Below are 14694 nucleotides of genomic sequence, written 5' to 3'. Positions count from 1 at the left end.
TGTAAATTTTATGAAAATAAATTGGACATTACTCAGTTATGAGGTGTTAGTTCCTAAATGGAAGATCTTAATATGAGATAAATGCATACCAATTTATCTCCTTGATGTATTGTTTAAAATTGACACCAAATTTTTTTTGTAAACATGTTAATCAGTATTATATGGGATAATAAGGGCACCCCACATTGCATTTGTTAAATACATGTATTTGCTGGAAGAAGGGGAGAATGTGACATGAATTCCCGATTGAGATGCATGTTAAAAAGAAATCTACAATCCTTCTCAAACTTGAGTTTGCGAAGGACTTTGATACGTTCAAATGAACATTCCTTCTCATAGCTCTTAACATCCAAAGATGAGTGGGCTGTGTGAATAATTACTAGTGGAAAAGTAGGCATAAATGTAATGGAGCAGAGCCTCTACTTTTATACACATGCAACAATAATATTTAAATGATAACACCTTTAACCACTCCTTATTTTGACTTTTTAGTTATCATACATCAAATTCTAATTTGTATGGCACTAAAACAGAAAGTTATTAAATCACTGAGCTCCACATGTGGTTGAGTTGGGGATTGCATTCTACTAATATGCAAATACCACCATCCTCTTGCAAAATGATGGGGAACATGCTAGAAATGTAAAATTCATGTTATATATGTCTCATCAAATGCTAAGATTAAAATTTTAATATTCCTAATAGTGGAAAAGTTCTTGTGATATAAAGATACTGATGTGTTTTTTTGGCAAGAACTGTAGGGCTTATGCCCCACAATATTTTTTTAAGAATAAAACACTGTACAATTATTTACAAAGGAAAGAAAAAAGAGCATTTGAATCAGAGAATCAATCCATCTTGATACTGTTGTGTTTTCCGATATTTAGGAGATCCTTAAATGTTAGGTGGGAAAATTTCTTATGAAATACATGTTTTTGAAGATTCTGAAAGTAGGAAAGCCTCCCACTATGTTTTTGTTTCATTAAAAAGACACATGCTCCACCTTGCAACACCGTGAAGATACTATGTAAAGGAATAATGAAGGAATGCAAAGTATTCTTAGTCCTATTGACTAGGAGCTGAAAATTTGCGCTTGACCTGACCTTCCATGCCTCGTGTCAGGATTGATGCCTTCAAAAAACTGATTATTTCTCTCTTTACATATGTTCGAGGATTCTAGCATAAAAAAATTCATAAACATGAGCTTTCCCAAGGCCTCCTTAGTCTGCTAAATAATAGTCAGTCTATCACCATGCATCTGCCACTGAATGCCAATCTTGTGCCAACAACTCTTACTGAAGCTACAATAAAATAATAAACTCTCAAGAGTTTCTTCAGGTGGACTATCACAAAGCATACAATTGAAATTTGACCGAATATGTAGTGTCTCCTTTTGATCATATTCCTTGTATTTAACCAAGTGATTTTTATTCTTGTTCTTATCCCTGCTCCAAATAAAACATGACCCAAGCATGTCCACTTTATGTTTAATACCGACTGGTAACCTATAAAAGGATAACATGTATAAAAGAATGCTAGTCAAGGAAGAGGTAATTAAAGTGGATCTCCCACTAATAACTATATTCCTCCCTTGCCAGCAACTCAATTTGTTTTCATGCTTTTCCAGGACAAATTTCCATTCATTTAAGCCAAGTTATTTTTCATCAATGTGAATTCCCAGGTATTTCATAGGACATACACCAGATTTGCTAATGAAAATATCCTCAAAATCCATTGACCTATTCTTTGCATCTCCCAGGCATATAACCTCACTTTTGTGAAAGTTTACTTTCAAGCCCAAGACTTGCTCAAAAATGCATAAAATGAATTTTAAGTTCCTGACTTATTCTAAATCATCTTCCAGGAGAAGAATCGTGTCGTCTGCATGCTGTAGAATCGACACTCCATTTTCTACTAGTCTAGATGAAATCCCTTTTAAAATCGCACTATTAACAGCTCTCTTAATCATAATGGCCAAAGCATCTGCAACTAGGTCAAATAGTAGAGGAAAAAGTGGATCTCCCTGGCTTAGTCTTTGATGCATGCAGAAATAAGGACCAATATCATCATTCACACAAATTGCCACTTTCCCCCCTTTTATAGTGTTCATGAGCAAGTCACTCCAGCCATGCGGGAAACCTTTCAACTCATGAATTTGTAAAAGGGAAGTCCAATTTACTTCATCAAAAGATTTTTCAAAATCAGTTTTGAAAAGAACTCTAGGATATTTTTTATATGCATCTCATTTAAAATTTCATGCATTAACACCACACCCTATAAAATATATCTCCCTTCAAGAGAAGTAGTTTGGTAGATTTTAATAAGTTTCCAGATAATCTCAACTAATCTATTGACAAGAACTTTGGTGAAATTTTTGAAGATCACATTCATAAGACAGATGGATCTGTAATTCTGGATGCAGTCAACGTCTTTCCCCTTAGGGATAAGAGTGAACACACCATATTTGAATCTTGCAATGTCCAAATTTGGTATTTAAGCAACATATATGGGCCAACTCACAATGAAAATAGAGAAGATTTCTTTAATTGGATGGCTGAATTGGATTCCTCTTCTTTCTAATACTAGATGATTCTTGGTGATTTTAATCTGATGAGAAACCCAAATGACAGAAATAGAATTGGTGGGGACACAAACAATATGCTCTTCTTCAGCACTGTTATTCAAGCACATGATTTGGAAGAAATACCACTCAAAGCTAGGGAGATCTTATACATGGAGCAACATGCAACAATCTCCACTTCTTGAAAAACTTGATTGGGTTTTCACCTCTGCTGCTTGGATATCTGAATTCCCCAATACACTATCATTCCCTCTATCTAAATTGGGATCTGCTCATATTCCCATCCATGTGCAAATTGGAACTGATATACCTAGGGCAAGTCTCTTCAAGTTTGAAAATTATTGGATTGATTTTGATGGATTACATGACACTGTCAATAAATATTGGGCCTCCTCGGAATATAAAAGTGACTCTACTCTTATTCTAAATGGGAAATTCTACAAACTTAGATATGGGCTGAAGAAATGGAGCAAAAATATTTCTAATCTGGGAAACATTTACAAAATGTAATTTTACACTTGCACTTATTGATGGATTGAAGAAACAAAGATGTCTATCTATTGCAGAATTTTTTTCCAAAGAATTCCGCAAGAGCACACAAGAAAACTGATAGAAGCCAAAATAATATACTGGAAAAATAGAGCAAAAATCAAATGGGCAACTCTGGGAGATGAGAATACAAGATATTTCCACACTATTGCAACACAGAGCTATAGGTGAAATCTTATTACATCCATTAAAGCAAATGATGGAACTCTGATTTACAATCATGATCACAAAGCTGCTATTATATGTGAATCATATAAGGAAAGACTTGGTGTAAGTGAAATGCTCAAATGGCTATCCAATTGGAAAGAATTATAAAGCCCACTGAGCTTACACACCTTGATGCCCCTTTTACGAAAGAAGAAATTGATTCTGTGGTAAAGGATTTTCCTGCAGATAAAGCACCTGGACCAGATGGTTTCAATGGAAAATTCCTCAAAAAATACTGGCCAGTAATCAGAGAAGATTTCTAGAAACTTATAGAAAAGTTCTACAATGAGAAAATCAACTTGGAGAGTGTTAATACTGCTTTGATCAATCTCATCCCCATGGTAGCAAATCCTGAAAATATTAATGATTACAAGCCCATTTCCCTTGTAAGTCTTCCCCGCAAGGTTATTACCAAGCTAATGGCTAATAGAATGCAGAAGGAGATTATCCAACTGATCCACCAGAACCAATATGGATTTATTAAAGGAAGAAACATTCAGGATTGCCTAGGCTGGGCCTTTGAATACTTACATATATGTCACCCATCTAAAAGGCCCATTATCAGCTTGAAAATTGATTTTGAGAAGGCATTTTACAAAGTTGATTATAATGCCATCATTGCCATGCTTACAGCAAGAGGTTTTGGACCAAAATGGGTCAAACTTATCTCCAATATACTTCACTCAGCTTCAACTTCAGTTCTCCTCAATGGGGTACCAGGAAAGTAAATAATTTGCAAAAGAGGAGTAAGACAAGGGGACCCACTGTCACCAATCCTATTTGTTAATACTGCTGATTTACTACAAAGTGCTAAATGATGCTTTGTAGAATGGGATTATTAATCTCCCAATCTTGGATGATTTTGGACAGAAATACCCAATTGTTTAGTATGCAGATGGCACCCTCATGATTATGCCAGCTAACAGTGGAAAACTTATTCACTTAAAGGAAAATTTGCAAACTTTCAGCCAATCCACTAGACTTCATGTAAATTTTCACAAAACCACACTTGTGCCTATCAATATTGACAGTGGCAGAGCTAATGAACTGGCTAATATTTTTGGATGTAAAGTAGAAAGCTTGCCCTTTGCTTATTTGGGATTACCACTGGGTACCACAAGGCCTTCTGTTTCTGATCTTGTACACATGGTCTCTAGAATTGATAAAAAACTATTTGGCATATCAACTCTTATGTCCTATACTGACAAACTCACACTCCTGAACTCTGTGATTCAATCATTACCCATGTATGCAGTGTGCTCATTCAAGGTACCAATAACTATCTTTGTCCACTTTGAAATAAGTGGGAGGCAATTCCTTTGGTCTGATAGAGAAAATAAAATCCAAGGAAAGTGCCTTGCAAGCTGGGATATGGTGTGTAAACCAAAATATCAAGGTGGGTTAGGAATCCTTAATCTTAGAATACAGAACCAAGCTCTCCTTATGAAGAATTTGCATAAATTCCATGGGTTAATTTATTCTGACATGCATATTATTGTAATAGAGGCACTCCTCAATCCATCAGCACAAAGGCTTTTTTCTGGTGGAAAGATTGTATGGCACTTGAGGACAAATATAAAGAAATGACATTTGTGGAATTCAAAATGGAAAATCAGTCATCCTATGGAAGGATAATTGGAATAGTGGAATAAGACAAGATATTTACCCACACCTACATTCTTTTGCCAGAAGCCAAAATATTACCATTAATAAGGCTATAGAGGCAAGCAATGACAATATATATGATATGTTTCACCTTCCTATCAGTACTATTGCACATGAAGAGCTCAATAATCTGGAACATGAATTCTTGGATCTAAGTATCACATATGAACATGCCATTTGGCCGTTTAACTGGGGCAGTAACTTTTCCACAAAGAAGGTATACAGAGAGCTTATTGGCAATCATGAAACTCCAAGCAGTATATCTGCAATATGGAAAGCATGCAGTATACCAAGGCACAAATTCTTTGCATGGTTATTACTTCATGGAAGATTAAATACAAAAGAGATGATGAAGCACAAGAATTTCTATGTTGAATTCTCTGAAAGCATACTCTGTGATACTTGGGCAGAAGAAACCAAAATGCATCTCTTCTTTGAGTGCTCTTTTAGTCAGAGTTTCTGGTGGGCCCTTGGACTACAATGGAATGTGGATATGAACATACACCAGATGATAGATGAAGCAAAACAGAGAATGTCATTGGACTTTTTCATGGAAATTATGATTGCTGGATGCTGGAGCATATGGGATCAAAGAAATGATGCTATTTTCAATGCAATTATTCCCAATATTCAGAGATGTATTAGCAGATTCAAATGCACTTTTACTCTTACAATGCATAGAGCTAAGCATAGTCTTAAAGAAGGGATGCAATCCTTTATTGATACTCTATGAGTGTGTAATAAGTACTACCCATTATAAATATCCCATCCATTATTAATAGAAAATGACATAGTAGGGAGCCTTTTCCTATTATATTTGTGTCAAAAAAATGTCCAAATTTCTAGCATAGAATTTATCGAACATAGATTTGATATCACTTTTAACCAGCTCCCAAATTTTTTGGTAAAATTCAGCATTGAAGCCATCCGGGCTTGCTGCTTTATTTGACTCCATGCCAAACACAGCTTCCTTGATTTCTTCCGGCGAGAATTGTTCCAGCAAAGATTTTTGGTCATCATTAGAGATTTATCCACCCCTTGATGGTATGGTCTAGAGATATCCGGGATATTTCAGATTCCCAAAAAGTGTTTTATCAAACTCTATAATGTATTTGGTTAAGTTTTGTTGCCCTTCAATCACACCCTCTGCTTGGTTTAATCTAACAATAAATTTTTTCCTCAGCATCCATTTCCTTTTTGATGGTATTATTTTGAATTAATGTCTCCTTCTTTTAATTCAAGTTCCTTCGCCTCTAAATCCATTTAACTTCTTCCTTTTTGATTAGCGATCTCAGTTGTTGCTGCAGCTAGATTTAAGTTACTCTATTTTGAGCATTCAACCCATCAAGCTCACTCAATCTATCTAGCTTGGCTATTTCCTCTAAAAGGTTCTTTTTTAATTTTGTGTTTTTTCCTTTAATATTTCTGTTTCATCCTTGCAACTTTTGCCTCATGTTTCTCACCCGATTCTGCCATACGTCTTCAATATTTCTACCTCTAAATTGCTTATTCCACTCACTAGCAATTATTTGCTTCAGATCAGGCCTTAGAAACCAAAAAATTTGAAATCTGAAGATTGTTGGGTGCTTAAACTTTTCTCCCGTTCTCAACAACATCAGGGTATGATCAGAAAGCTCTCGATTTAATTCTGACACCGAAACTAGTTGATATTTTTTTCCTCCCAGGCCAGTAATTAATAAGTGGAGTCGTCTTATGATTATTTGACCAGGTATATTTTATACCACTAAGAGAAATTTCCATCAGTTCCTCTGATCTATAATAGAATTAAAAAGCATACTCCATTTGTTATAACCACCCAGTTTGTTCTTGTCACTCTCTCTCCTAGTTAGGTTGAAATCCCAACAATTAGCATAGGCCATTTTGGTTTATTCATGAACTGAGCCAGTTCAATCAAAAAAGCGATTTTACCAGATTATTGGGCATCGTCTAAAATATGATTAGATTCTAACAAAACTCACTGATTTTGTTACTGAGCTTAATTCTAATACAATAAGTTCCTATTTCTTCCTCTCTCACTTGGAGGGAATTTTCATTGATGCCAACCAAAATAGCCCCTGATCTACCTCTGGATGGGATACTTGTCTAATTAAAATCAAGGTTCCCACAGAGAGAATTTAGAAAACTCTCTGGGCACTCTTGCATAATAGTCTCTAGTATCCCAATGAAATCTACTGAGGAATTAATGGTGGTGTCAGGTATGAAATCTCTTTTATTTACATATCTAACTCCACGACCATTCCAAATGAAACCAGTTAGGATTCTTTTTTTATTTTCCTCCTCTTCAACACAGTTCTTACAAGGGATTTTATATATAAAGCTTCATTTGAAGGGTTTCTCACCAAATCTCCAACCAGAGCTTGCAATTTAGGTGGGAAACAATCTGTGTTGCATCCTCATCGTTATTACCAGTAGAAAGCGAAACCAGTAGCTCTCGAAGAATTGTGTCTACTACAACTAACTATAGTATCACATATTCAGACTCCATGGCTGGTACTTTTTGTTTTTTACTTTGATGACAAATATTTAATCTAGCTTGCTCTTGCGCTCTAATAAGTTTCAGATTGTTTTCTACCATGTCAACCGAGATACCCAAACTAACACCGACCTTTTCCGCTAGACTAAGCAAAGAAGTATCATCAATATTCAAAATGGAAGGGACAGTTTGTGTCATACCTTCGGATGGGTCCAGGTTCCGGGCAGCAACAAGGTTCTTAGCTCTGTCCATCACCGGTATGTCCTCATTGTTTTTATTTGCCAACCCCCCACTGCATCTGAGTGTCTCCTCCTCTGCTAAGCCATCTTCTCCATTCCTTTCTTCATATACTTCATAATCTTCATCCTCGCCCATATCGTCATTAGATAATTTCACCTTATCAGCTTCTTCGCTATCACCAATCTTAGTAACATCTTCAATTCTATCTCCAATCATAATTAAACCTTTGCCAGTTGGTTCGTTGACATTATTTCCAGTCTCCCTTCATAAGCAGACCTGCATCCATTTCATCATGCTGACGCTTTGGCAACTCTCTCTGTAAGAGCTTGATTGGTGTTCTCACTGGTCTATTTTCTTCTAGGTGGCTAGTCTCTATATTATTCCGTCTCTTTGCTTCTCGTTCTTCAATCCCATCCAGCCGCTGATCATCCATATCTACTAGATTTTTGAGCAGTGCGTCATCTTCAACCCAACCTACCTCAATCACTTCCTCAGGCTTGAACCTGACATTGTAGTAGAACAGGTCTGGCGTTGTGTCACACGAGCTATGACTGGGATCAAGTGGTGATCAATGACACCCATCTTAATCCTGACTATATTGAGTTCCTTCACATATTTCATATCCACTTCAATAACATGTCCAATTGTTGAACCGGCCTCACAAATGCCCTTGAAATGTAACAAGGTTAATGGAATCCCTCTTCGCTTGCACCCAAACAGTTGCGATCTTCCCACCTGCATGCATTCCATCATCCCATTACGTCACGTTGATTATCAAATTTGTGCCTCTGAGTGGCACAGAGTCATATATATATATATTGCTGCATCATTTATTCACGCAAGAGAAGGAAAATCAACTAGGAACATGTTGAGTGACACCTGTTGGATCCACGATCGGCCAACCACCAGCCAAACACTCGGTGCATCTCTTCATCCAAACGCTGACACCATCTTCAAAGATTTGGCGATGGTCGCCGGCCTGCCCATGTACATCCCCACATCCCCACAATTCTACATGTTGTTATTTTCAAGAACATGCGGACGGGTCTACGAGCCAGAACGTATGATGAGTTGCTCGCACGGTATGAGACTAGTTAACTTTTTAGGTTATACTCCCTCTATTTCATATTACTCAGTATATAAGATTTGATCAAAAGTAAACATTGCAAAGTTTGGTTATATAGGAAAAAGTGTCAACATCTATAATATCAAAATAATATTTTAAATCATAATAAAATATACTTTTATATAACATATACATTTGGTAAGGTATATGCTACCCCATCCATTCCATAATTTTTTGTTGTGGTTGCAGTTCAAATTTAAACTACAAGCACCACAAAATATACTTCCTCGATTTCACGAAGGTTGTCTAAGATTTGTCAAAATCTGGATTTATCTAAATGCTACTATTGTCTAGATGCATTCAAATTTTGATAAATGTTAAACAATCTTTGTGAGACGGCAGGAGTATGAAACTAAGTGAATAATGTTTTTATGGTATATATTAGTCAAGCATTATAAAGATTGACTTCAACCATACTCAATATGCATACCCGGGAGTATTAGCCAGATCCCAAACCCTAACTTGGTCGTACGTAATACTTCGAGGATCAGTAGCTCCATCCATCAGCTTGGACGTCATCGCTGAAAAGTGACAGGTGGACCCTCAACCTCACACTAGCTTCGTATGTCCGTGCTGCCTCAGGCCTCCGCTCGTCTCGACATCCATCCAGCACACCTTTCCTTTCCTGCTTCCTCTCAAGTCTCAAGTCTCAAGTCTCAACCAGATCCCAAAGACCCAAACCCTAGCTGTGGTGCTAGCTCCCTCTCCACCCTCCAGATCCCCAGCCCCCTCCCCTCGCTCCGCCCCGGCGACGAATCATGCGGATCCGCAGGTGCGCCTCCCGCCTGCTCGGTTCCGGCGCCTCCTCCGCGTCCGCCCCCGCGCTGCCCCCGTCCTCCCTGCCGGCAGTCCACGACGCCGGCTTCGTGGCGCCGTCGGGGACCACTCCCTCCTCTCTGGTGCCCTGCGAGCTCAGCTTGTCGCCGTGGGATCTCATGGACCAGCTCCACCTCTCGGATCCCCAGGTAATTTCCTACCCAACCCCTCGCTTGCTCCATGCTCTACTGCTTCATTCATTTCCGCACCGTCGCTTGTACCTGTATTGCTTTCTCTGCCGTGGCTTCCCTTCGATTGCTGCTGCTCGCGCACGCTGGTCTGGTTCGTCTTCCGCGCTCGCGCTTGCTAGGGCTCCCAGCGCTTGCTGGCCTCCGGACGGCCACATGGATTAATTAGGCGAGTTAGCGCAGTAATCGTTGCCGGGTTGTGCCGCGTCTAGGGTCCAAATCGCCGGCGCGTCAATTTGTTTCCATCGATGGAGCCCTACCTACACACATGACACATCCACCACACCGCAACACTGTTTCAGGGAAGTAGGTTGGTACGGACTGCTGACCTGCTTTTATTTCCCGAATTTGTTTCTCGTTCAGGAGGAGAACATCTTCTTCGAGACTTACTCGGTGGCTGTCGCGTGGCGACCTAGCTGGCTCTTCCAACCCAGCATGCCTGCCACCGGCTCCAGCAAGGAAGAAGAGCACAAGCATGAGGACATGGCCGTAGATGTGGTCGACGGTGTTACCTTTGAACTGCAAGTCTGTAAGAAGAACGCTGTGAGAAAGAAGAAAGTGCTGAAGGTGAAGCCCAATATGAATAACAAGGAGAAGATTCAGGCGGAGGAGAGTGATGCCACCGCAGGAGGAGAAACACCACTGTGGACATGCAAGAAGAACGTTAGCGGCGCCAAGAGGTGGACTTGCTGGCGGCCAGTGAGCCAGCCCAACTCCTTCTGCTCCTACCACTCTGATCAGAAGCCGAAACGGAAGAGAGCCACCGATGTGGGGGAGGGGTTCTACTACTACACTGGTTTCGGCCCGTCACGCAGCAAGAGGCTCCGGATATCAAATAGCAGTGCCGCCGTGCCGGTGGAGCCTCAACCTGCTGGACAAAAGGAAGAGGCACCACCCAAAGAGGAAATGCACATTGATTCTAGTGCGGGTCAAGCCCAAGCTGATGAGCCTATGAGCGACGATGGCACGGCCGGGATCGTCGGTTATGACGGTGAGAGCAGCGATGACGATGTGGTCAAATTCCGGTCGCTCAAGTCACTGATGTACTCATAGCTAAGACTCGGATCACCGTGGCTTCAGCATAGTTTGCTCCCAGTTTTGGCATCGAGTTGCCGTACAATAGACAAACTGTATGTCTGTATGTACGTTTGGTGTTATTGATATTGTAACTGCCGTACGTGCTAGCTGACGTACTGGCCGTTAGAAACAGATTAGTTTCTGGTGTTTATGTTATCGTGATGGAGATATCAATGCAATCATTGTTTTGATGCGGCTGGCTTATTTACCAGTCACGTGTCTGCAAGCACGTCGAGTGGAGGAAGGAGCACTCCCCTGACTTAATTAGTCCGATCCAAACATGCGTGCCTGAATGTACAATACAATGTACCTACCGGACTATCATGTATTATACCTAGAAGGGGAAATAAGTCTTTGCTCCGTTCTTAAGAAGTACCCCAATTGTCCAATACAACTAAACCTGTCCTCTCCGTCACAGTTTTTTTTTTTTTTGCTGAACCATAGCCATTTTATTTTACACTAATGATGAGCCGAATCTGGAAAAAGTTGTAAGCCAAATATGGAAACCCCAATCTAAACCAAGCGCGTTATTTCCTACGTTATATGCATGAGTGTTCACCGATGTCATATAGTTGATGAAAGATATGTCGGTAAAAAGTGCAATCTCATAAAGAACCACAGTATAGCTGCATCTCCTACCCTCCTATATTCCATCGGGAGTGTCTAAGAAAGCTGATGTGATAAACGGGTCGTGAACCTCTAAGTAGAGCAGATGTATGGTCATTTCTCGACATGCTAGTACTGCCAATGTTGCTGGATCAACAGTGCCAACAAATAGGATAGTCGGGGCATGCAAAAATAGGTCTTATGCGTCCCGCTAGCTAAAGCTTAGAGAGGAAACTTACCATAAAATCCATATATCGGAAATAACAACCGTGAACCATGCCATCAAGGTTAGCAGAATGGTAACAACCACTTTTTTGAAGTTTTCATGGCTCGGGCAATCAATTTGGAGGAAGTCCTTTGCTTGGTGACAATGGATAACACACAGATGTTTAGTTAGCTCTTCATAATGCAGTGCCGAGATGCACCTTGCTACTGTGCAATTGAAAGAAGACGAATTATGGTTTCCCATGGTCGACATCTTGCACAGTTTGAATATTGTTCTGGTGTGGCTAATCTTAACAGAAGCACCCAAATTTTGGTATTCCGAGTAGAACACACACTTTTTTAATCTCCATCAATCCATGAGCCATGTACACTTGTGCATAGTGCTCTCAACCTCTACCCCACGCTCATCTTCACCCCTCTCCGTCTTCTTTAGCTAATCAATAAACCATCAACGAACTAATATTCTTAAAACAACCATCTAGCAAGTTATTTAGTGGATCCAAAGATCAAAGGAAACAAAACTCAAGGTAGAAGATAACCTAGTCTTCAGAAAATGGTTCGAAGAGAAAACTGCAGTCATTATGCTAAATCAACATAAAAGGGTCATGCAATGTCAAAATAACCTCAAAAACTACATTAGCAATATTTACAAACAATTTTTTTGTATATCGGGGCTTAAGTTCACAAATGGTCTCCCTTAGTACTCAGGTTACATATGGTTGATAGAATGTAAGATCATGAAAATTTCTTTATTTGGAAATTCACCATGGATGACCTAAACATTGTAATCTTTAGAATGACAATATAGGAAAAAAAGTCCATGATGGATTCCATGTTGACTAATTCTACATAAGTACTCTGGAAATAGCCTGGGGTGATTAAATGCAAGGATGTTAATATGAAACAAATGCATACCAATTTATCTCCTTGACGTAGTGTTTAGAACCGTCACCAAAGTTTTGGTAAACATGTTAATTAATCAATACTATATGGGATGATAAGGGCATCACACTCTGCCTTTGTTAAATACAATTATTTCATGAAGGAAAAGCTAAAGGTAATTTTTTTTGGCGAAATCTTTATTGAGATGAATGTTATGAAGAAATCTACAATCTTTCTCGAACTTGACTTTGAGAAGGCCTTTGATACGTTCAAATGAACATTCCTTCTCCTAGCTCTTAAATGGGCCTTTCATAATTTGTATGGAACTAAGACAGAAAGTTATAAACTCACTTAGCTCCTCATGTTATTGAGTTGGGCTTGAATTGTTTTCATATACAAATAACACCATCCGCCTCTCAATTTAATCATCCTAATAATGGAAAAATCGTGTGATATAAAGATAGTGATGTGTTTGACGATATTTAGGAGATCCTTGAATGTTCTGTGTGTAGACTTCCTATGAAATGCATTTTTTGAGTCTTCTGGCAGTAGGAAAGGCTCCTATTGTCTTTTCATGTCGTTAAAAAGGACAAGCATAATTACCAAAATACATTGGTTACATCGGGCTAAGCCAACGTCAGATCATGTTCCTTGCTTAGTCAGTATTGATACTATTATTCCAAAGGCTTAGTTATTGTTCTGTTTTTAAATTTGTTTGGGTTCACCAGAAAGGCTTTTTTGAATGTGTGAAGGAAGTTTGGGAAAGACCAATTAATCTTTGTTCTAGTGCTGCTATTCTGGGTAGAAAACTAAACTTCTTCGAGTGGCTCTCAAACAGTGGAAGATGAGTTTGTCTAAATTGAAGTTGTTGATTGATAAGTGCAATCTTGTCATTCTCTTTTTTTTGATAACTTGGAGGAGGAGAGAGCTTTGTTTTTGCATGAGTTTAATTTCAGAAAGATTGTGCAACATTATCTTCAGAGGTTGCTCAAATCCCAGTATAATTATTGGAAGAAATGGTGTACTGTGAGATGGATTAAAATGGGACAAGAAAATACTAAGTTTTTTCATGCCATGTCAACAGAGAGGTTTCGAAGAAATAGTATATCGAGTTTGCAGCTAGCTGATGGGCATATTGTGAATGATCCTGATCAAATAGCTACTGAGGCATGGTCCTGTAATAAAACAGAATGGGCAATTCTATTGGTATTCAAATGTTGTTTGACTTACACAGATTGATTCCTAGAATTGATGGTTTGAAGGAGCTTCTTATTCCTTTTTCTACTGCGGAGATGGATGTTGTTGCGTCAAATATGCCCCTGACAAGGCTCCTGAACCGGATGGTTTTAATGGTTTGTTTATGAAGAAATGTTGGAGTATTATTAAGGAAGACTAATATGCTTTGGCTAGGGATTTCCATCAGCAGTCTTCCCCGTGGAAAACATAAATTCCTCCTTCATAACTTTAGTGCCAAAGATAGCATCTCCTGAGATAATTAATGACTATAGACATAATGGGGTGAAATTTCTTTCTAAAATGGTTGTGGATAGACTACAACAAAGAATTATTTCTTGTGTTCATAAGAATCAATATGGTTTCATTAAGGGTAGAAATATTCACGACTGTCTGTGCCTTATTTGCCATGACTTCCTGAATTCATCAATTGAGAAGTCATGGAAAATGAGGTCTATGTAGTTTCTCGTTCATCTAGTTGTTTGTATCATCATAATTGATTCATATGTGTTCGACACAAGGATTTCCTTTGCATTTTCCATCGTCTGATGCATCCAGTGTATGGTATAGGCATTGGAAAGCTACATATTTACAGTGCATAAATGAATTAAGTGGTGTTGCATAGACTTATAGATGAAATGGTAGTAAATGACCGCTTTAGATTGCCACTACTGCTCTTTGTGTGGGATAAATATGTAGAAATAATTCTTGGAGATGTATTCTTATGTGTCTTAAGTACATGTTTACTCCTTTCGAATTTCCTTGTAATAATAGGTAATGGTTTAGGCTAGACAGGAACTATGTG

The sequence above is a fragment of the Lolium rigidum genome, unplaced genomic scaffold (assembly GCF_022539505.1).
Source record: "Lolium rigidum isolate FL_2022 unplaced genomic scaffold, APGP_CSIRO_Lrig_0.1 contig_1215_1, whole genome shotgun sequence".
In the NCBI taxonomy this organism is placed as follows: domain Eukaryota; kingdom Viridiplantae; phylum Streptophyta; class Magnoliopsida; order Poales; family Poaceae; genus Lolium; species Lolium rigidum.
This window is presented reverse-complemented; position numbering follows the sequence as displayed.